Source organism: Marmota flaviventris, chromosome 5 (genome assembly GCF_047511675.1).
Source record: "Marmota flaviventris isolate mMarFla1 chromosome 5, mMarFla1.hap1, whole genome shotgun sequence".
Lineage (NCBI taxonomy): Eukaryota > Metazoa > Chordata > Mammalia > Rodentia > Sciuridae > Marmota > Marmota flaviventris.
In genome coordinates, this window is record NC_092502.1 from 34,944,750 (window position 1) to 34,968,850 (window position 24,101).

Genomic DNA, 24,101 nt, shown 5'->3' on the forward strand with positions numbered 1-24,101 from the left:
ATGTGGCTCAAGCGGTAGCACGCTTGCCTGGCATGCATGCGGCCTGGGTTCGATCCTCAGCACCACATACAAACAAAGCTGTTGTGTCTGCCGAAAACTGAAAGATAAATATTAAAAATTAAAAAATATATATATTTCTTAAATATAACTTTTAAAAAATTTATTTTAACTTTTAAATATATTTTTAAATTTCTTTTTATTTTTGGAACTGGGGATTGAACCCAAGGGTGCTTTGCCACTGAGATACATACCTAGTCCTTTTTTAAAATTTTGAGACAGGTTCTTACTAAATTGCTGAGGGTCTTACTATATTGATGAGGCTGACCTTGAACTTGTGATCCTCTGCATCAACCTCCCAAGTTGTTGAGATCACACGCATGCACCACCATGCCTCACTTTTTTTTTTCATTCTTGAATTATTTTTTTTTCTGGTTATAAAATTTTTGGTTGACAGTTTTTATTTCTTTCAGTATTTAAAATGTAATTCCATTGGTTCTTTTCTCTGTAATTTCTGATGAGAAGTCAGCTGTATATTTTAATGGATATCCTTGTAACTTTATCTTGTTTTCTTAGTTACTTCAAAGATTTTGTCTGTATCTTTGATTTCAGAAACTTGATAATGATGTGCATTGGTGTAGTTTTCTTTTTATCATTCTACTTGTATTTCCCTGAGATTGTTTGATCTGTCTGTCGGGATATAGTCATAATTTTGGAAAAAAAATGTAGGTTTACCAAGTTTTTTTAATCTTTCCTTTTCTCTTTCATAGACACAAATGATAGATTGACATTGTCTCTCATACAGTTCTATTTTCCCACTCATTTGTCTTTTTGTGCTTTGATTTTGGGATTTCTATTGACTAGTTTACCATTCAGGGATCAGCATTCTATGACCCACAGATCAAATATGGTTCACTGGCTGTTTTTATAGTTTTACTATTTATTCTATAGTTTTACATATTGTGTAAGGCTGCTTTTGTGCTAAAACAGCAATAGTTGAGTAGTTGTGACAGAGAGCATATGATTTACTAAGCCTAAACTATTACTATCTAGTTTTATTTTTTTTTTAATTTTTTATTGTGGGTTGTTCAAAATATTACAAATTTCCTGACATATCATATTCCACACTTTGATTCAAGTGGGTTATGAACTCCCACCTTCACCCCATACACAGATTGCAGAATCACATCAGTTACACATCCATTGATTTACATATTGCCATACTAGTGTCTGTTGTGCTTCGCTGCCTTTCTCATCCTCCACCCTCCCCCCTCCCCACCTCTCCCCTCCCCTCCCCTCCTCTCTCTCTACCCCCTCCACTGTATAACCCTGAGGGTCTCCTTCCATTACCATGCAATTTCCCTTCTCTCTCCCTTTCCCTCCCACCTCTCATCCCTGTTAAATGTTAATCTTCTTCTCCTGCTCTTCGTCCCTACTCTGATCTTAGTTACTCTCCTTATATCAAAGAAGACATTTGGCATTTGTTTTTTAGGGATTGGCTAGCTTCACTTAGCATAATCTGCTCTAATGCCATCCATTTCCCAGCAAATTCTATTATTTTGTCATTTTTTAATGCAGAGTAATACTCCATTGTGTATAAATGCCACATTTTTTTTATCCATTCGTCTATTGAAGGGCATCTAGGTTGGTTCCACAGTCTTGCTATTGTGAACTGTGCTGCTATGAACATCGATGTAGCAGTGTCCCTGTAGCATGCTCTTTTTAGGTCTTTAGGGAATAGACCAAGAAGGGGAATAGCTGGGTCAAATGGTGGCTCCATTCCCAGCTTTCCAAGAAATCTCCATACTGCTTTCCAAATTGGCTGCACCAATTTGCAGTCCCACCAGCAATGTACAAGTGTACCCCTTTCCCCACATCCTCGCCAGCACTTGTTGTTGTTTGACTTCATAATGGCTGCCAATCTTACTGGAGTGAGATGGTATCTTAGGGTGGTTTTGATTTGCATTTCTCTGACTGCTAGAGATGGTGAGCATTTTTTCATGTACTTGTTGATTGACTGTATGTCCTCCTCTGAGAAGTGTCTGTTCAGGTCCTTGGCCCTTATTTTTTTTTTTTAACAAAAGTTTTGTCTACCTCCATTTTAGGTCACTGAGTTTCTTGTTTTATGTTCAAGATACTATTGATCCCATTCAATGATTTCATTATTTTAGATATTGCATTTTTAGGTATAGAATTTCAATTTTATTCTTAAGGTTTCCATTGCTATATTATAATTCTCCATCTGTTCATCCATTCTCATTGTCTTATCCTCTAAATTTATTAAAGTATGATCTATTTCCAAATCTGTGTCATCTATATGTCTATTTGTATTAATAATGCTTTCTGTTGACAGGTAACATTTTTATGGTCTTTTTTCATGTTTCATAATTTCCTGTTGGGCATTTTGAATAAAAGAAAACACTGCAGATTGAATTAGATAATTTTTTCTGTTTATTTTCTTTTCTGAGAGAGAGAATACCCATATTTTTGTCAGGCAGCTGAGATAAGATTTAGATCCCACCATTAACAGAGCTGAGTTGGAGGCCTGGCCAATTTCAATTCTGTTTTAATATGAGACTATTGGTCTCCAGTCCAAACTTTGACTTCTTATATTGCCCCTCAACTAAGGATATTTATTTACTCATATTAGGATTTCAGTTAGAAGGGGGTTGAATTCCATTATAAATTCACATCTGCATTCACCTCTACCAGTGCCGTGGCTAAAGTGTGATTAGGAGAGCTCCCTTCTATTTTTAGTGCCATCTCTACTGTCAATTAGCAAAATTTCTCTGTGGAGGAATTATTCAAGATACTTATATTCATATTGGGGGACTTCTAGATTCTAATTTGACATGCCAGTCCACATTGCCATTAATAGTTCATCTAGTTTTTCTTGCATTTTATCTGAGAATACAAAAAGGTAAATTTTTGGGAGGGTAACTTCTTTTTCAATTTTTAAAATTGATTCATTATTATTTTACATAATAATGGGATTCATTGTCATATTTTCAGATATACACATAATTTGGTCAATTTCATTCCCAAGATCTCCTCTTTTGGAGGATTTACTTCTTTCTCCTTATAGACCAACCCCCTTTTCAATGTTATAAAATGTGTATAAGGAATATGAGAGGGACTTTTAAAAATTAATTAATTTATTTTAATTAAGTATATATGACAGCAGAATGCATTTTGAATCAGTGTACACAATTGCAGCACTACTTTTCATTTCTCTGGTTGTATATGATAACGCATAACACCATATGTGCAGTCATACATGTACCTAGGGTAATGATGTCCATCTCATTCCACCATCTTTCCTGCCCCCATGTCCCCTCCCCACCCTCACTCCCCTTTGCCCCATCAAAGATCCTCCGTTTTTCCCTTGTTCCCCCACTATTGTGAGAGGGGTATTATTTATAGCCAATGACTGTGAAGTCATGAGCACCAATCCAATAGACCTCTGAAGGGATATGTCTCCTTGGTGCCTTATCTCATCTCACACACTCATCAGTATTATCCCATGATAAGTGGTTGTTGACTCAATTTAACAGATGAGAGGAGCTGGAGATATAGTTTCATGGAAGAGCACTTACCTAACATGCATGAAGCCCTGGGTTTGATCTCCAGCATTCCCATACACACAAGGAAATTATGACACATGTGTCATACATGTATATAAGGTAGTGTAATCATACATGTAGTGTAATCATACATGTAAATAAGGTAATAATGTCCATCTCATTGCATGATCCTTTCCATCCCCATACCCCTTCTCCTTCCCTCACTCCCTACACAATCCAAAGTTCCTTCATTCTTCCCCACCCATCCCACCATTATGGATTAGCATCCGCTTATCAGAGAAAACATTTAGCCTTTGGTTTATTTGGCTTAGCATGATATTCAGCTCCATCCATTTACCTGCAAATGTCATAATTTCATTCTTTAAGGCTGAGTAATGTTCAATTGTGTATATATACCACGTTTTCTTTATCCATTCATCTGATGGAGGGCATCTAGGGTGGTTCCATAATTTATTGTGAATTAAGCTCCTGTAAATATTGATGTGGCTACATCACTGTAGTACTAATTTTAAGTCCTTTGGGTATAGACTGGGACAGCTGGGTCAAATGGTGGTTTCATTTAAAGTTTTCTGAGGAATCTCCATATTGATCTCCATAGTGGTAGCAACAATTTGCAGTCCACCAGCAATGTATGAGTGTATTGTTTTCCCCACATTCTCACCACCACCTATTGTTACTTGTATTCTTGATAATTGCCATTCTGACTGGAGTGAGATGAAATTTTAGTTTTGATTTGTATTTCTCTAACTGCTAGAGATGATGAACATGTCTTTGATCTACTTTGAGTTGATTTTTGTGCAAAGTGAGAGAGAGAGGTTTAATTTCATTTTGCTACATATGGATTTCTAATTTTTCCAGCACCATTTGTTGAATAGGCTATCTTTTCTCCAAAGTATGTTTCTGGTGCCTTTGTGTAGTATGAGATAACCATTTTATATGGGTTTTTCTCTGTGTCTTCTATTTTGTACCATTAGTCTACATGTCTATTTTGGTGCCAATACCATGCTGTTTTTGATACTATTGCTCTGTCGTATAATTTAAGTTCTGGTATATAGTGATGTCTCCTGCTTTAGTCTTCTTGCTAAGGATTGCTTTGTTTATTCTGGGTCTCATATTTTTTCAAATGAATTTCATGATTGCTTTTTCTAGTTATATGAAGAATGTCATTGTGATTTTTAAAAGGAGTTGCATTAAATCTGTACAAAAGTCTTGGGAGTATGGCCATTTTGACATAATTCTGCCTATCCAAGATCATGGAAGATTTTTCCATCATCTTTTTAATCCCAATTTGACAGACAAGAGAAACAAAGATTCATAGAGGTAAGGCAATTTTTAAAGTTTGTCTGCTTATGGTTACTTTCTAAGAAGTGGCACAGTCATGGCTTATGATAACTCTCCAAAATCTCTGCCCATCTGTGAAACAGGACTATCTGTTTCTTTTCTTTTCTTTCTTTTTTTTGTTTATTTATTTATTTATTTTTTTTATTTTTTAATTGGTTGTTCAAAACATTACAAAGCTCATGACATATCATCTTCCATACATTTGATTCAAGTGGGTTATGAACTCCCATTTTTTACCCCAAATACAAGTTGCAGAATCACATCGGTTACACATCCACATTTTTACATAATACCATATTAATGACTGTTGTATTCTGCTACCTTTCCTATCCCCTACTATCCCCCCTCCCCTTCCCTCTCATCTTCCCTCTCTACCCCATCTGCTGTTGTTTAATTCTCTCCCTTGTTTTTTTTTTCCCCTTTCCCCTCACAAACTCTTATATGTAATTTTGTGTAACAATGAGGGTCTCCTTCCATTTCCATAGTTTCTCTTCTCTCTCCCTTTCTCTCCCCCCACTCGTCTCTGTTTAATGTTAATCTTTTCCTCATGCTCTTCTTCCCTGTTCTGATCTTAGTTGCTCTCTTTATATCAAAGAAGACATTTGGCATTTGTTTTTTAAGGATTGGCTAGCTTCACTTAGCATAATCTGCTCTAATGCCATCCATTTCCCTGCAAAATCCATGATTTTGTCATTTTTTAGTGCTGCGTAATACTCCATGGTGTATAAATGCCACAGTTTTTAAATCCATTCATCTATTGAAGGGCATCTGGGTTGATTCCAAAGTCTAGCTATTGTGAATTGTGCTGCCATGATCATTGATGTGGCAGTATCCCTATAGTATGCTCTTTTAAGGTCCTCAGGGAATAGACCGAGAAGGGCGATAGCTGGGTCAAATGGTGGTTCCATTCCCAGCTTTCCTAGGAATCTCCATACTGCTTTCCATATTGGCCGCACCAGTTTGCAGTTCCACCAGCAATGTACAAGTGTACCCTTTTCCCCACATCCTCGCCAGCACTTATTGTTGCTTGACTTCATAATGGCTGCCAATCTTACTGGAGTGAGATGGTATCTTAGGGTGGTTTTGATTTGCATTTCTCTGACTGCTAGAGATGGTGAGCATTTTTTTCATGTACTTATTGATAGATTTTATGTCCTCCTCTGAGAAGTGTCTGTTCAGGTCCTTGGCCCATTTGTTGATAGGGTTGTTTGTTATCTTGTTGTTTAATTTTTTGAGTTCTTTGTATATTCTGGATATTAGGGCTCTATCTGAAGTGTGAGGAGTAAAGATTTGTTCCCAGGATGTAGGTTCCCTATTTACCTCTCTTATTGTTTCTCTTGCTGAGAAAAAACTTTTTAGTTTGAGTAAGTCCCATTTGTTGATTCTAGTTATTAACTTTTGTGCTATGGGCGTCCTATTAAGGAATTTGGAGCCCGACCCCACAATGTGTAGATTGGAGCCAGCTTTTTCTTCTATCAGGTGCAGAGTCTCTGGTTTGATATCTAGCTCCTTGATCCATTTTGAATTAACTTTTGTGCATGGCGAGAGAAAGGGGTTCAGCTTCATTTTGTTGCATACGGATTTCCAGTTTTCCCAGCACCATTTGTTGAAGATGCTATCCTTTCTCCATTGCATGCTTTTAGCTCCTTTATCAAATATAAGAAAGTTGTAATTTTGTGGATTGGTCTCTGTGTCCTCTATTCTGTACCATTGGTCCACCTGCCTGTTTTGGTACCAGTACCATGCTGTTTTTGTTACTATTGCTCTGTAGTACAGTTTGAAATCTGGTATCGCTATACCTCCCGATTCACACTTCCTGCTTAGAATTGCTTTTGCTATTCTGGGTCTTTTGTTTTTCCATATGAATTTCATGATAGCTTCATCTATTTCTACCAGAAATGCCGTTGGGATTTTGATTGGCATTGCGTTGAACCTGTAGAGAACTTTGGGTAATATCGCCATTTTGATGATGTTGGTTCTGCCTATCCATGAACAGGGTACATTTTTCCATCTTCTAAGATCTTCTTCTATCTCTCTCTTTAGAGTTCTGTAGTTTTCATTGTATAAATCTTTCACCTCTTTTGTTAGGTTGATTCCCAACTATTTTATTTTTTTGGAGGATATTGTGAATGGGGTGGTTTTCCTCATTTCCATTTCAGAAGTTTTGTTACTGATATACAGGAATGCCTTTGATTTATGCGTGTTGATTTTATATCCTGCCACTTTGCTGAATTCATTTATTAGTTCTAGTAGTTTCTTTGTAGACCCTTTTGGGTCTTCTAAGTATAGGATCATATCGTCCGCAAATAGTGATATTTTAAGTTCTTCTTTTCCTATTTTTATGCCTTTAATTTCTTTTGTCTGTCTAATTGCTCTGGCTAGTATTTCAAGGACTAGATTAAATAGAAGTGGTGAGAGAGGGCATCCCTGTCTTGTTCCAGATTTTAGCGGGAATGCCTTCAGTTTTTCTCCATTTAGAATGATGCTAGCCTGAGGCTTAGCATATATAGCTTTTACAATGTTGAGGTAAGTTCCTGTTATCCCCAGTTTTTCTAGTGTTTTGAACATAAAAGGATGCTGTACTTTGTCGAGTGCTTTTTCTGCATCTATCGAAACGATCATATGGTTCTTATCTTTAAGTCTATTGATGTGGTGAATAATATTTATTGATTTCCGTATATTGAACCTACCTTGCATCCCAGGGATGAATCCTACTTGATCATGGTGCACAATTTTTTTGATATGCTTTTGTATTCGATTCGCCAGGATTTTATTGAGAATTTTTGCATCTATGTTCATTAGAGATATTGGTCTGTAGTTTTCTTTCTTTGAAGTGTCTTTGTCTGGTTTCGGGATCAGGGTGATGTTGGCCTCATAGAATGAATTTGGAAGAGCTCCTTCTTTTTCTATTTCTTGAAATAGCTTGAAAAGTATTGGTATTAATTCTTCTTTGAAGGTTTTGTAAAACTCTGCTGTATACCCATCTGGACCAGGGCTTTTCTTGGTTGGTAGTCTTTTGATGGCTTCTTCTATTTCTTCCTTTGTTATTGGTCTGTTTAAATTGTGTGTATCTTCCTGACTCAATCTGGGCAGCTCATATGACTTAAGAAATTTATCGATGTCTTCACTGTCTTCTATTTTATTAGAATATAGGGTTTCAAAATACTTTCTAATTATCTTCTGTATTTCTGTAGTGTCTGTTGTGATATTGCCTTTTTCATCCCGTATGTTGGTGATTTGAGTTTTCTCCCTTCTTCTCTTCGTTAGCATGGCTAAGGGTCTGTCGATCTTATTTATTTTTTCAAAGAACCAACTTTTAGTTTTATCAATTTTTTCAATGGTTTTTTTTTGTTTCAATTTAGTTGATTTCTGCTCTGATTTTAATTATTTCTTGTCTTCTGCTATATTTGCTGTTGTTTTGCTCTTCCTTTTCTAGGGTTTTGAGATGTAGTGTGAGTTCGTTTATTTGTTGTTTTTTTCTTTTTTTGAGGAATGAACTCCAGGAAATGAATTTCCCTCTTAAAACTGCTTTCATTGTGTCCCATAGATTCCGGTATGTTGTGTCTGAATTGTCGTTTATCTCTAAGAATTTTTTGATTTCCTCCTTTATGTCTTCTATAACCCATTGATCATTCAGTAACATATTGTTTATTTTCCATGTGATGCAGGATTTTTCCTTCCTTCTTTTTTCATTGATTTCCAGTTTCATTCCATTATGATCAGATATGGTGCATGGTATTATCTCCACTCCTTTATATTTACTAAGAGTTGCCCTATGGCATAATATATGATCTATCTTTGAGTAAGATCCATGTGCTGCTGAGAAGAACGTGTATCCACTTGATGATGGTTGATATATTCTATATATGTCGGTTAAGTCTAGGTTATTGATTGTGTCATTGAGTTCTATAGTTTCTTTATTCAGCTTTTGTCTGGAGGATCTGTCTAATGGCGAGAGCGGTGTGTTGAAGTCACCCATAATTATTGTGTTGTGGTCAATTTGACTCTTGAACTTGAGGAGAGTTTGTTTTATGAACGTTGCTGCACCATTATTTGGTGCATATAAATTGATAATTGTTATGTCTTGTTGGTGAATAGTTCCTTTTAACAGGATATAGTGTCCTTCTTTATCCCTTTTGATTAACTTAGGTTTGAAGTTGATTTTATTCGATATGAGTATGGCCACTCCTGCTTGCTTCCGAGGGCCATGTGAGTGGTATGATTTTTCCCAACCTTTCACCTTCAGCCTGTGTATGTCTTTTCCTATCATATGAGTCTCCTGAAGGCAGCATATTGTTGGATTTGTTTTTTTGATCCAGGTTACCAGCCTGTGTCTCTTGATTGGTGAGTTTAGTCCATTAACATTTAAGGTTACAATTGAAATATGATTTGTACTTCCAGTCATGTTTATTTATTTATTTATTTTAGTTTGGCTAGTTTTTACTTTTTGGTTGTTTTCCTCCCCCTTTACTGAGATACCTCCCACTGTTGGTTTTGGGCACTGTTTTTCCATTCCTCTTCTTGTAGAATTTTGCCCAAAATGCTTTGCAGTGCTGGTTTTCTGGCTGCGAAATCTTTTAGCTTTTGTTTATCGTGAAAGATTTTAGTTTCATTGTCAAATCTGAAGCTTAATTTTGCTGGATACAGTATTCTTGGTTGGAATCCATTATTTTTCAGCATTTGAAATACATTGTTCCAGGATCTTCTCGCTTTCAAAGTCTGTGATGAAAAATCAGCCGTTAACCTAATTGGTTTACCCCTGAATGTAATCTGCCTCCTTTCCCTCGTAGCTTTTAATATTCTCTCCTTGTTCTGTATGTTGGCTATCTTCATAATTATATGTCTTGGAGTTGGCCTATTACAGTTTTGGATGTTTGGGGTCCTGTAGGCTTCCAGGATTTGGCAATCCATTCCATCTTTCATCTCTGGGAAGTTTTCTAGGATTATTTCATTCAATAGGTTGTCCATTCCTTTGGCTTGAATCTCTGTGCCTTCTTCTATCCCAATGACTCTCAAATTTGGTTTTTTGATGAGATCCCATATCTCTTGGATAGATTGCTCGTGAGATTTAAGCATCTTTTCAGTGTTGACTATATTCTTTTCAAGTTGATAAACTTTGTCTTCATTATCTGATGTTCTGACTTCTACTTGATCTAGTCTATTTGTAATATTCTCATTAGCGTTTTTAATCTGGTTTATGGTTTCTTGCATTTCTAAAATCACTGTTTGGTTTTTTTTTAAGATCTCTATCTCCTGGTAAAGCTCGTTCTTTGCAGTTTGAATTTGTTTAGTTCGTTTTCAAAATATACTTTCAATTCTTGGACTTGCCCTCTCAAGTCTTCTCTAAAATTCCATTCCATCTGAGTTAGGTATAACTTGATTTCTTTCCCTGTCCATGTTTCTGATGCTTCTAGGTCCTCCTGTAGATTTAAGTTGTCCTGCATTATCTGTACTCCTTTTTTCCCTGTTTTTTTCATGTTGTTCACGTTACTTTCCAGCTCTGTTTGACTGCTTTGTAACTGCTTTCTCCTATACATTTGTTTTGGCTTTGTTTATCTCTGTTGTCTCTCTTTGTGGTGGGAGATTTTGCCTATAGATGTTGGGCTTTATTGTACTTTAGAGCTGACTCATTCAATTTATAAAGGGCTTCCGGATTTTGTATGCATATAGTGATTTGTTTTTTGTTCTTAGGACTTTAGGTTAGGTGCTATTAAGGTATAAGGGTTAGTATGTCTTGGCTACTTTAGAGGATTGCTCTACTGAAGGGGGATACTAACCGTCAATTGGATCAGGGTGTTGGTAGTAGCTAGGTATTTAGGAGCACTATAGACGGCCTCAAAACATTCACCTGTTTGCATTTAGACAGTTACACGAAATGGAGGACATAATGCTTGGGATGAAAGTTGGGGGGAAGGGGAAGGAAGGTGCTCTTGAAAAGAAAGAAGGAGGGGGAGTTAGATAGCATAGAGGAGAATGGAAAGAACAATAAAACTTGGAAGGGGAGAGAGAGAGGGAAAAAGGGAGAGAAAAAATAAAATAAGAAATAAAATTAGGTCTTAGAGATCCATTTTCTTCTCTTCCCGTAGGCAAAGCTGTGCCCTCCGGGCTGAGATTTGCCCTCAATGTGTCAACAGCAATCCCTGTAAGGCGGCTCCTGGGAGCCTCTCAATCCTGTTGGTCCAGAGCCGTTTCACTTCTACGGCCCCTCCTCCCCTTCCTCCTGCCAGCCAGCCTGGTCCTGTGCACCGGAGGCGGTTCTCCAAGGATTTGGTTACACTTTCAGCCCCTCTGAGTGCTCTATTTCCCTAACGACTGAGCACTCTCTCTGTCATTCATCTAAGCCCCAGTGCTGTGGAGCTGTGTTCTGGGAGTCAATAGTTTAATTTTTCCGGACCCCTTTGGTGGGCACACCTTCGGAATCTGGCAGCTAAGACCATTGGTGTCGCCGCTGGTGGTAATGGGAGTTGGGGGTCGAGGATCCCCTCTGCTTCCCTCAGCCCCTACAATCTCGACCACTCCGCTGGCGGTAGGAGGAGTTGGGGGTCTGGAATGTCCTCTGTTTCCCTCCGCCCCTACTGTCACGCCCACATCGCTGGCAGTAGGGGGAGTTGGGAGTCGAGAGTCCTTTGGCCCTTATGGTCACGCCCACGGAGAGATTTTGAAGTTTCCCGGTTGTTTGTATCTGATGCGGGTGGGAGTCGCACACCTGCTAAAGTAGATTCCGCTGGGAAGGAATCTCTTTGGCCGAACTTTGGTGACTTGCCCTCTCTGCTATGGAGGGCCCCTAGCTCCTTGCTGGAGTGTCCAAAGGGAGGGGTGGAACTGGCTTGTCTCTGGTCTGACTCAATCTCTGGTTTTAGTTCCCAGTTCGCTATTTCATAAAGGCTTGGTTAGATTCCCTTCACGTCGTCTCAGGGGGGGAGCCGTTTGCCGGGTGGGTGGGGCCATTCGCAGAGCCGGGAGGGCGCAGGCCCTCTGCCGGGCCAGGCGGGGACCCTTCTCTCTGTGCCGGGCCACCGGGGGGCCGCCTGCAGAGCCGGGAGGGCGGGAGGCCGTTAGCCGTGCGGGCGGGGCCGTTAGCAGAGCCGGGAGGGCGCAGGCCGTCTGCCAGGCCAGGCGGGGACCCTTCTCGCCGCGCCGGCCGCCGGGGGCCGCTTGTAGAACCGGGCAGGCGGCGGCCTCGTGGCTAAGAGCCGGGCAGGCGGGGTGGCCGATCGCAGAGCGAGCAGGGCCGCCAGGAGAGCCGGGATGGCAGGGGCCGTCTGCCAGGCCTGGCAGGGACCCTTCTCGCCGTGCCGCGCCGGGCCGCCAGGGGCCACTTGCAGAGCCGGTCGGGCGGTGGCTGCAGGATTGGACCTCTGCGCCCACGTGGCCAGCCAAGATTCACTTGTATGGGACAAACTGTCACCTCTAATAAACTTACTAATTCCTGGCAGGTCTCCTTTCAGCGGAATTTTGCTAGAAGTTCCTCAGTAGGTAGAATGTAGCTGTTTTAATGGGTGTTTCTGATCCGGTTAATGTGGAGATACTGAAAGTGCTGCTTCCTTGCCGGCCGCCATGTTGGATCCCACTATCTGTTTCTGGTCTCCAGGACAAGCTAAATTTGCAAAATGAGTTCAGCCATCCCTTCTTCAACTTTCAGAATAGAAGATGGAAGGGAACTTTCTAATTTTCTAGTCCTCATTTAAAGAAAACGTCTTGCATGATTTTATGGACCTCTTTTTGGACAACTATGGTGATGATTTTTAATTTTGCCTGGAGGCCTGTCGGGGAGGATGGAGGTCTTCCTTTTTTTGAAAATTTGCTTTCCTTAAATGTTGATCTTGAATCAGATAAATGATTCTGTTTTTACTGTCTTCTTTGAATTGAAACAGAATTGAGGACAACGTTTAGTACTGGAACTGAAATAATTGAGAAAGAAAGTCCTGAAGTGACTCCTGCTCGCTTTTCTGTTGTCCTGGTGACAATAAATACCTATGGTACTGTTATGTGTAGTGAAGAAAAATTATGGTGATGTCTGGCTTACTTTTTAAAATTTTGTAAAAACTTTGTAAAAAACTCTCCCACACCCACTTCTGAACCCTCACCTACCTCACAGCACACATACATACTTGGGGCTGATAGGTCTGTCTACAGCCAGAGCAGAGGGAAGATAGGTGTCCCAGGACAGCAGCCCCTTTTCTCCAAGGTCATATGATCATGATGTCTTGCCCTAACTGAAGAGAGTGGGGTTCAGATCTGGAAAATGAGGTGGAAATGAAAAGAGAAAAAAGGAGGCCCCAAATTCTTCCCACTCCAGCTGCCTTATCTTAATCAAAGCTCCTTCCCACCAAGACAGAGTGACATTAGACAAGAAATATAGGGAGTTTCCCGTGGTAGGGAAGCCGGGAAGCCTCTTGATGCATAATTTCTGTCTAATCTCTGCAATAAAAAACAAGTAAGCCACCCAGCCTGCTGGACCAGCACCTTTGGGAAAGCCACGGCCTAAGTTGCAGCTGAGGGCAGCACAGATCCAATCTCCTAGATATGGCATCCCACTTACCTGGAGGAGCTTGGGGTTGGGTTGGATAAGAGACCCCCACGTGGTTACCTCAGGTCCCCATCCTGGGGGGTTGCAGGGTTTAGGCAGGAAGGCGCCTCCTAATGGAGGACAATAACAAGCCCTGAGACCCATCCTGGCCTTGGTGGCCTGGTTCTCCACCTTTACAGAAGCTGCAGCTCCCAAGCACCAGTGGCCCGCCCGACCCACATGCGCTGTCTTTCCAGCTGGTGAGCTGGATCTCCCTCCCTAGCGCGACAATGCCAGATGGAGTCCACCGAGCTTCAGCCATCCCGGGAGGCCAAGGCGGCTAGAGGAGACTTGGAGGGGCTGACACTGTGCCCCAGGAGGACACAATACGGAGGACTGCCTGTCCCAGGATCACATGACTATGTTAATTTCTTCAATCCAATGTCACAATCCTGTAGGCATTTGTCCGTACCAGGGCAACAGAAAGAGGGAGGAAGTGGTCAGCTTTTCTTGAGGACTCAGGACTTTTATCCTCCATTATATCAGTCCCAAAGCTTAGGTTGTCTCCAATTCTATTTCCACTCAAAAGAGGACGTAGAAAACAGCACAATCAACATCTAAGGAGAACCAGACCTCCAGGGAAAATCCAGAGTCCCCTCAACTGCTGACCAGAAGTCCCCAAAATTATTCGGGGAGGGAACTTGGGAACTAAGGTTTTGTCCAAAACAACATTACTATGGGTGTTGCAATTGTTTTTATGGGGTGGTGGTGGTGGTTTGTGGCTCAGTGATAGAGTGCTTGCCTAGCACACGCATGTGGTTTGTGTTTGATTCCCAGCAGAAGCAAACAAAAAACTGCTTTTCTACTATTCTTAGTTCCAATGTGCATTGGTAAATTTCTGAGTTTAATCTGACCTAGCCTTATGCCATGGTTCCCCATGTGTATATCTGGCTCTCCTGTAACTAGGAATAAATGGTTTAATTCACACAACATTAATAGGACCTAGTAAGATCTCACATGCATCTCTCTCTCTCTCTCTCTCTCTCTCTCTCTCTAGCAGATTTGGTGTCTACAGAGGCGTGACAGAAAAATATAAAAATAAGAGGAAAAAAAAATGAAAAGAGCTGGGATGTAGCTCAGTGGTAAAACCTTGAGCTAGCATGTAGGAGTCTCAGGGTTCCACTTCCAGCAACACCAGAAAAAGAGAAAGAAAGTAGAGAGAGAAAAGGTGGGGAGGGGGGTTAAAAATATTTTTTATAATTCATTTAGCATTTTTTTTGGATTATTGTTGTTGTTGAACCCAGCCTAATTTCATTTTAAGATTGGGAGCCAAAGTCATGAAATTAACTTTCCTGTTTTACTATAAATTATTGAGATTTTTTTTAAGAGAGAGAGAGAGAGAGAGAGAGAGAGAGAGAGAGAGAGAGAGAATTTTTTAATATTTATTTTTCAGTTTTGGTGGACACAACATCTTTATTTTTTTATATGGTACTGAGGATCGAATCTAGCACCCCTCACATGCCAGGCGAGCACGCTACTGCTTGAGCCACATCCCTAGCCCAATTATTGAGATTTCTAAACTTGTTTGGAATTCCTGCCCATGCCTTGAACTCACCCATGCCTGACTTTCCCTGACCAGATAACAACCCTCTCTAAAACCTTAGTGGCACCTCATAAATTCTGGCTCCCCCTGACCAGATAACAATTGTGGGGACAAGTGCATGGCGTACTGCATACATGGCATATGTTAAGGGCTTCTCAGTGGCAAACCATTCCCTTGTGCTAGGCACTGAGCGGCAGGCTGCTTACCCCGTAGGCACAGTCCTGGGGGTGAGGCCATGTGTTGCAGTCCCTACAATTGCTCCACGGCCCACTCCTCGATTGGTCTCTGCAAGAACAGTTAGCAGAAATTGCATTGGTGGCTGCCTGTAATTTGCTTAGCTACTGCCTGAGTATATATACATGGTAACTGCACAATAAAATCAGACCTGCTTCCTGCTTGGTCTCTGGAGGTCTTGATTAGCGACTGTGCAGCCACACTCTCCTCTACCCTGTTCCTTGGACCTCCTTGCTGGATGAGAGAGAGCCCACACAAACAACCCACTCTGAAACCTCAGCGGCACCTCATAAATTCTGATGTTGGGATCTGAATTTATTCCCTACCTTGAAATGTTAAACCATGTAGATCATTAACCTACTATCTGCCTTTGTATTGTGCTTGTCAAAATCCTGGTAGCTGTAAATTCTCAAGACACCTCCCTTTGCAACTTTTTGTGGTATAAACCCTTTTTTTCCTGGAGAGCTGGGGGGCTGTTCTCTGGCCCGGGGTTTCAGGTGATACAGTTGCTGGCCAGCTTTTGTGAATGCAATACAGGATTGCTTATTTGACTTAAAATTTGAGTCAGTGGTCCTTGAGTCGTGGTTCAAAAGTTGTTTTGGTATTGGGGATTGAAACCAGGGGGTTTGCACATTGAGCCACATCCCCAGCCCTTTAAAAATTTTTTTTTTTTTAATATTTTGAGACATGGTCTCACTGAGTTGCTTAGGATCTCATTAAGTTGCTGGGGCTGCTCCAGAACTTGCTATCCTCTTGCCTCAGCCACTAGAGTCTCTGGGATTATGGGTGTTACCCTGCCACTCCAGTCAAAGTAAGACTTTTAATCTCACACGTAATTTCAAAAATTTCAAGTGAATCTGGGAGCTGAAATTTGTGTTAACAATGAAACTGTACAAGAAAAAGAAAAGTTTTTTTTTCTGAAATAATTTCAAATTTTAAAGAAAATTTGGGAGAATAGTGGTTAAGTGTGGTGGCACATGCCTGTAAGCCCAGTGATATGGAAGGTTGAGGCAGAAGGATCACAAGTTCCCAGTCAGCTTCAGCAAATTAGTGAAGCCCTAAGCAATTTTGGGACACCATGTCTCAAAGTAAAAAAGAAAAAAGTCTGGGGATGTAGCTCAGTGGTAAACTGTCCCTTGGGCTCAATACTAGTAACAAACAAACAAACAAAGAAAACCCAACCAACCAACCAAACATAGGTAAAAGAAAAGCAAAAGACAAAAACAAGAAACAAAAACAAAAAAGGAAGAATAATACAAAGACTTGGGACGTAGGCAATAGAAATGGGGTTCCTCTCCATGGAATGGGCTGGCTGAGAAATAAAAGCTAGGAAAAATAGAACAATGAAAAAAACCACAGGACACAGAAAATATTTTCAGAAAGCGGGGGTGGGGGGGAGGGACGAGGGGGGACAGGATGGACTAATTGCTCATACAGATTGAGCTTCTAGACTAAAAAGGCGAAATGGAGCCCATACTTGCTTTATTTATATTGGGCAACATCAAAGGCCTTCCATAGACTGTTCTTCACCAAAAAAGCTTATAGGTGATTGTCCAGTTCCCAACACCCATCTCCTGAGCTACTGTGAGAGATCTTCCTAGTAGAGCTGAAATAAAGCTCATATGCCTTGGGCAATCTATTTCACGGGAGAGCCATGGATAGTTCCCAAGGTTAAACCTAAAATCTCCCTGGCTGCCATACCAAGAGAATACCCTCATGTAATTCGCAGGTGGCTTCCTGCAACACAGAACTATGTATTTTACCCAGATTTACTATTTTGGAGCACTTATCATGTAACAAAATATTTTTTCTAATCTACAGTTTATAATCCAATTTCCTCAATTGTCCCAAGTAATTTCTTTTTAGCAACCCCAAACTTCCTTAGCATTTCTTTTTCATTTCTTAGTGTTGATCTTTTTTGTTTTATTTTGTTTTTCTTTTTTAATTCTGAGAATTGAACCCAGGGGTGCTGTACCACTGAGCTGCATCCCCAGTCCTTTTTATTTGTTTTAAAATTTGAGGCAGGGTCTCACTAATTGCTGAGGTTGGCCTCAAACTTCCAAGCTTCCTGTTTCAATCTCGACTCACTGGGATTACAAGAGTGTGCTTCTGTGTCTGTGCCACTGTGCCCAGCTGATGTTAAGCTTTTTGAAAAATAGTTTACCAAGTACCCACCACTTAGGTTTCTCTGATTCCTTATGATTATATTCAGACAATGCAGCTTTCTTAGAATACTGAAGTGCTGAATTTACTGAAATTTAAGTGTTGTTTGCTTCTCAGAGAAGAGCATTCTGAGCGGATTACATTTTCTCCTTTACTATTGAGAGTATCTTTGATCACTTAAAATGTTCTCTGGTTTCTTCATGCTATGCTTTCTTTCTTTAATGTATAATTATGTACAGATATGTTGATGCAATGTAGATATCTTGTTTACTACTGAGCTACAACCTCAGTGTTTTTTTTCTTTCTTTCAAATTTAGGGACAGGGTCTTGCTAATTTTCCTAGGCTGTCCTTGCACTTGTGATTCTCTTACCATAGTCTCCTGAGGGACTGGGCTTACAGGCATGCCTGGGAAATATTTTGGAAAAGACAAAAATGAGAGACCCAGAATACCTAAAGCAATCCTTAGCAGGAAGAGTGAAACAGGTGGTATCAATATACCAGACCTTAAACAATACTATAGAGCAATAGTAACAAAAATATCATGGTCTTGACACCCAAACAGAGTAGTAGACCAATGGTAGAGAACAGAGGACATGGAGACTAACCCACAAAATTATAATTATCTTTTATTAGAAAAAGGCACCAAAAACATGCATTGGAGAAAAGATAGCCTCTTCAACAAGTGGTGCTGGAAAAATGAAAATCCTTATGTAACAAAATGAAATTAAACCCCCATCTCTCATCATTCACAAAACTCAACTCAAAATGGATCAAGGACTTAGGAATAAAACCAGAGACCCTGCATCTAATGGAAGAAAAAGTAGGCCCTAATTGCCATCATGTGGGATTAGGACGTAACTTCCTTAATAAGACTCCTTTGTCACAAGAATTAAAATCAAGAATCAATAAGTGGGATGCACTCAAACTAAAAAGTTTCTTCTCAGCAAAAGGAACAATCTGTGAGGTGAATAGAGAGCCTACATCTTGGGAGCAAATTTTTACCCCTCACACATCAGATAGAGCACTAATCTCTAGAGTATATAAAGAACTCAAAAAACTAAACACCAAAAAAACCCCATATAATCCAATCAATAAATGGGCCAAGGACCTGAACAGACACTTCTCAGAAGATGATATACAATCAACCAACAAATATATGAAAAAATGTTAATCATCTCTAGCAAATCAAATGCAAATCAAAACCATCCTAAGATTTCATCTTACTCCAGTCAGAATGGCAGCTATTATGAAGACAAACAACAATAAGTGCTGGTGAGGATGTGGGGGAAAAGGTATACTCTTACTCTGCTGGTGGGACTGCAAATTGGTGCAGCCAATATGGAAAGCAGTATGGAGATTTCTTGGAAAATTGGGAATGGAACCACTATTTGACCCAGCTATCCCTTTCCTTGGTCTTAAAAACAGCATACTACAGGGGCACAGCCATATTAATGTTTATAGTAGCACAATTCACAATAGCTAAACTGTGGAGCCAACCTAGATGCCCTTCAATAGATGTGTGGATAAAGAAAATGTGGCATATATACACAATGGAATATTACTCAGCAATAAAAGAGAATAAAATCATGCATTTGCAGGTAAATGGATGGAGTGAGAAGATAATGCTAAGTGAAGTTAGTCAATCCCCAAAAAACCAAATGCCGAATGTTTTTTCTGATATAAGAAGGCTGATTCATAGTGGGGTTTGGAGGGGGAGCATGGGAGGATTTGACGAACTTTAGATAGGGCAGAGGGGTTGGAAGGGAAGGGAGGGGGTATGGGGTTAGAAATGATGGTGGAATGTGATGGACATTGTTATCCAAAGTACATGTATGAAGACATGAGTTGGTGTGAATATACTATGTATACAACCAGAGATGTGAAAAGTCATGCTCTATATGTGTAATTGTAATAAGAATTGTACTGCATTCTGTTGTCATATATAAATAAAAAAATTTACATAAAAATAAAACATTTTAATTGACATATTTGTAAATATTTATGGGTGTAGTTTAATAATTATATATATATATATACACATATATACATATATATGTATATATGTATATATATACATACATATATACAATGGGCAATTATCAAATCAGAGTAATTAGCATTTTCATCTCTTCAGACTTTTATCATAGAAATATTATATACTTGAAAGCATGTAATAGGTACGAGAATGTGTCACTGGGATTCTTCCAAACAATTACAATCCCAATTTGAGCAAAATCTTCTGTTATGATTTGGATATAAGTTTCCCCCAAAGATTCACTTGTTCCCAGGCTCTTGAAAAGTGATTGGATCATGAGGACTCTGACCTCATCAATGGATTAATCCACTGAGGGACTCTTATTTGATGGCATTCTTGGGAGGTGGTAGAAACCACAGGCAGTGTGGTCTGGCTGAAGGATCACAGCCCTTGGGGACTGTACCTTTTCCCCAGCTCCTTTCCCTCTCCACTTTCTTGCTCCACTTTCCTCTGCCACACCCCTTTCCCATGATGTTCAGACCCAAAGCAACAGAGCTGATTGACCATGAACTGAAATCTTTGAAACTGTCAGCCAAAAATAAAATTTCCTTTCTTTAACTTGCTTTCCTTAGGGGTTTTGGTCATAGTAAAGAAAAGCTGACTAATATATCTTCTGAAATTCCAACTCATTTTATTAGAGTAGCCTCTTCTTGACATTATAAACTAATAAGGATATTACTGGAAAGGAAAACAACAGGCAAGCTCCACATGAATAGAAGCAGAAATCACAAATTGAACATTAGTAAATCAAATCCAGCAGTATAGAAGTAAGTATAAAACTCGTGTTTTACTATACAAAAGTCAGCCTATGTTATGTGCATGTAATAATATGCCACAATGAAACCCAATATTCTGTATAATTGTTATACCCTAATAAACAATTTTTAAAGTCAGTCTTTGATGGGTACAATGGTGAATGCCCATAACCCCAGGGATTTAGGACGCTGAGGCAGGAGGATCACAAGTTCAAAGCCAGCCTCAGCAACTTAGCAAGGGCCTAAGCAATTTAGTGAGACCCTGTCTCAAAATCAAAAATAAAAAGGGCTGGGATGTGGTCAGTATTTCTGGGTTCAAACCCTGGTACTACCACTACTACTATTACTACTACTACTACTAATAATAATAATAATAAATAATCAGTTTTAGATGTTCACATTTATAGGCACTGAGAAACTTTAAATATAAACAATGGATAGATCATGTATAAAAATGAAACTCTGACCACAGTCTACAGCAACCTGCTCAGGAAAACAACCTCTATATCTACAATAAAAGCTCAGGAAGTCAAATGCTATGCATCTGACTTGTAGGAAATCAGATTGCTATCTTTAGTAATGTAGGAAGCTAAAGAATAAATTCTGCAACAACTGGCACTAAATGGCCAGGAATTGACTAATAAATGCTGTTTTTCTAATTCATTCCTCTGCTTCCAACTTAGGATCAACCAGAGAAAGCCATATATATATATTTTTTTTTCACAATTGACTATATATATATATATATATATATATATATATATATAATCAATTGTGAATAGGAGAGCTTGCTTCTAGTTAGCCTTTCTCTAGCTTCTCTAAGCCAACAGCTTCCAGTCAGAACACACCTTCTCTTGTTTTTTGTCCAGTTTAAAATTTTCCCATCCCAGGTTTCTGCAGAGGCAATATCAAAACCAGTGAGTTCATCTGAGGCATGATTTTTGCTAATTGAAAACTTTCCCACTCCTCTGTCTTTGAGTCTCTACCAAATGGTCAAATGATAGTGATCGACTCCCTTGCTATAGAAAACTCCAGGTACATAGGCTTTGATTTTATTCGGTAGGTTTTCCTTTATTTCCACGTTGCTCAATAATTACTTGTTGAATGAGCAATGATCAACCAGTGATTAAGTGTATAAAAGTATAGGACATAAACTGAGGGCATGTAATACCTGACCAGTTTCCACTTCCTGTTATCCATTAGCAAAACTCCCAGGGTAGGGCTCGGGTGGGGCTCATTGGTAAAGCACTCACAAAGCATGTGCAAAGCCCTGGGTTAGATCCACTGTGCTGCAAAACAAAACAAAACAACAAAAACAAACAAACAAAAAACTCCCCAGACTCCCAGAGTATAAAAAGATATTCACTCTAACACTCAGTGCCTAGGGTAAGGTTAGAATGGAGACATCTCCTAGGGAAGTGTACAAGGGTTATGTTGGGGGATGTCCCCTGGGAGTCTCTTTCTTCATTTAGATGGGAGTATGGGGTAGTTTTCAGAGTTAGGACTATAGGGAATGAGTTTTGTCCTGAAGCCAATTCATTATTTTGATTTCCTTCTTGGTGCAGAGTGTCTGTCTATTCCCCAGGCTCATTAAGAGTTGTGTTTGGTGTCCCAAGACATCTGCCCTATAACTGGAGGTATAACCTGGGACCTGAGCTCATTATCAATTTTGTAAGAAACAGAACATCTTGGATGGTTACTTCTATAAATTTGTACTTGGAGCCCCTGAAATTGGGGGGAAGAGTGTGCGTAAGGAGCCTTCCCCAGGCCACCACTGGCTCACACATTGTCCAGGATTTGCGAGGTAAAGTAGAAGGTGAACATCAATAGATTGATAGACACTGAGGAGGTGAGGGAGGACCTGACAGATGAAGGTCTGAAGGTGATTGGAACTGGGAGGAATTAGGGTGATTTGAAGCTTCAGCTTCAGGCTTTCTGGAGAGTGTCAGGCTGGACATGGAGACTTCACAAATGTTGTCAGAATTGGAAACCAGGAAGATATTAATCTTAGTTTCCTAGGCAAATTGTTATCATCATTCTCCAGGCTCTGAACTGAGTTTCAAAGTCCAGTGGATAGGCCTGTTGCCTCCTGGCCACGTGTTCTATGCATTTTGGCCTACGCTGAACTTGGATTCTACCTCTTTGCCTGCTCTGACTCCATTTACCAGCATATCTCCGAAATGTGTTGGGTCTGTGTCCTCTACTTTTTCATATTTGTTTCCAATCTTTGACTCCAGATAGCTTTCCTTACCTCTGCCAAAAAGAGAACAGAGTTATGTACCCACATTGCTCTGAACCAATTGTGTGTCTATTTCCCCATCAGGATTACATAAGGAGCTTTTTTTTCTCCTCCTCCTCCTCCTCCTCCTCCTCCTCCTCTTCTTCTTCTCCCCCCCCCCCCCCCAGGGATTGAACCCAGAGGTGCTTAACCACTGAGCCATATCCACAGCCCTTTTTAATATTTTATTTAGAGACGGAGTTTCACTGAGTTGCTTAAGCCTTCGTTAAGTTGCTTAGGCTGGCTTTGAACTCACAATCCTCATGCCTCAGCCTCCTGAACTGCTGGATGAAGAGCTTTTAAAAAATAACTAACTGCAGAGTCCCATCCAGATCCAGTGAACTAGAACCTTGGGGGAGACAGGGGGCAGAGCAATGAATCTGCATGTGTAAACATACTCCCAGGTTTTCCAGAGACATAAGCATATCTGAGAATCTGATCATGACTGTAGGCCCCTAGGTGTCTCACTCCTGCTTCCTTCTGTTCATAAATACTCTCTTATCATTTCTGTGTCAATATTCTTTGTCTTTACCTGATAGTTTTCCAATTTCTATTAAGGGATTTAAAAAATATATTTATTTTCAATTGACAAATAATACTTGATATGATATTATGATATGATTTGATGAAGCTAATTAACAAACCTATCACCTAACATACTTATCATTTTTTTGTGGTGAGAATATTTTAAATCTATGCTTATAGAAATTTAGAATTATACAATACTTATTAACTTAGTCACCATGCTATGAAATAGATCACTAAATCATACTTCTCTTGTCTAACTGAAATTTTGTCCAACATCTTAGGGGACATTCTTGAATCCTATTTTTTTCTTTTTCTGAAATGGGAGTCTTATTTTGGTAGAACATCAGTCATCTTTTCTTGTGTGTATGCTGGGGATTAAACCCAGGGGCACTTAACTACTGAGCCCCAGCCCCAGCCCTTTTTATATTTTCGATTTTGAGACAGGGTGTTGCTGAGTTGCTTAGGACTTTGCTAAATTTTTGAAGCTGGCTTTGAACTTGCTATCTTCTGCCTCAACTTCTCAAGCCGCTGAGATTATAGGCATGTGCCTTCGGGACTGGCTTCAACACCAGTCATCTTGAGAGTGAGAAAATTTGGGGGCAAAGCAACAAAGGACATTCAAGGGAGAATGTGAGTCATCTCCAGAAAGAGAAAGTGCGATCTCTTAGTCTTGGGTATTAATATTTATAGAGGGACAGTAACTAGGAGCTGAACTGGATATAGAGGCAAGGCAGGGTTTCATGACTTCAAGCCAGTTTCTCCAGTGCTTTCACATTACCCTCCTGTGGTTACTTTTAGAAGGGCCATTGGGCCAGGGGCAGTTGGGGAGGGTCTGGGTTTCTCTTGAATTATTTGTTTTGCAACTGTTCGTGGATACTTTTCCTTTTGATACTTGGTTTATTTTTCTGTATCCTCAAATTTTCAACTTAAGAGAAATTGACATCCATTTATCGTACATAGTTTATCTTAAATTCACTTGACATTTGGAGTGACAATGTGCTAGTTAATTAGCCTAATCCAAAGGAAAAATAAACTTCTCACGTCTTTCTGATAGGAGGTAGTTCTGCATCTTG

General features: G+C 39.8%; 1 protein-coding gene and 1 non-coding gene across 3 annotated transcripts in view; both read left to right on the top strand.

The window, feature by feature from the left end:
- LOC114107614 (olfactory receptor 2M3-like) overlaps positions 1-24,101 on the top strand; it is a 35,544-nt gene that overhangs the window by 9,103 nt on the left and 2,340 nt on the right. The window lies entirely within an intron of this gene.
- LOC139705946 (U4 spliceosomal RNA) lies at positions 21,111-21,248 on the top strand. Its single transcript, XR_011707674.1, has one exon. It is a non-coding gene; the product is annotated as a U4 spliceosomal RNA (small nuclear RNA).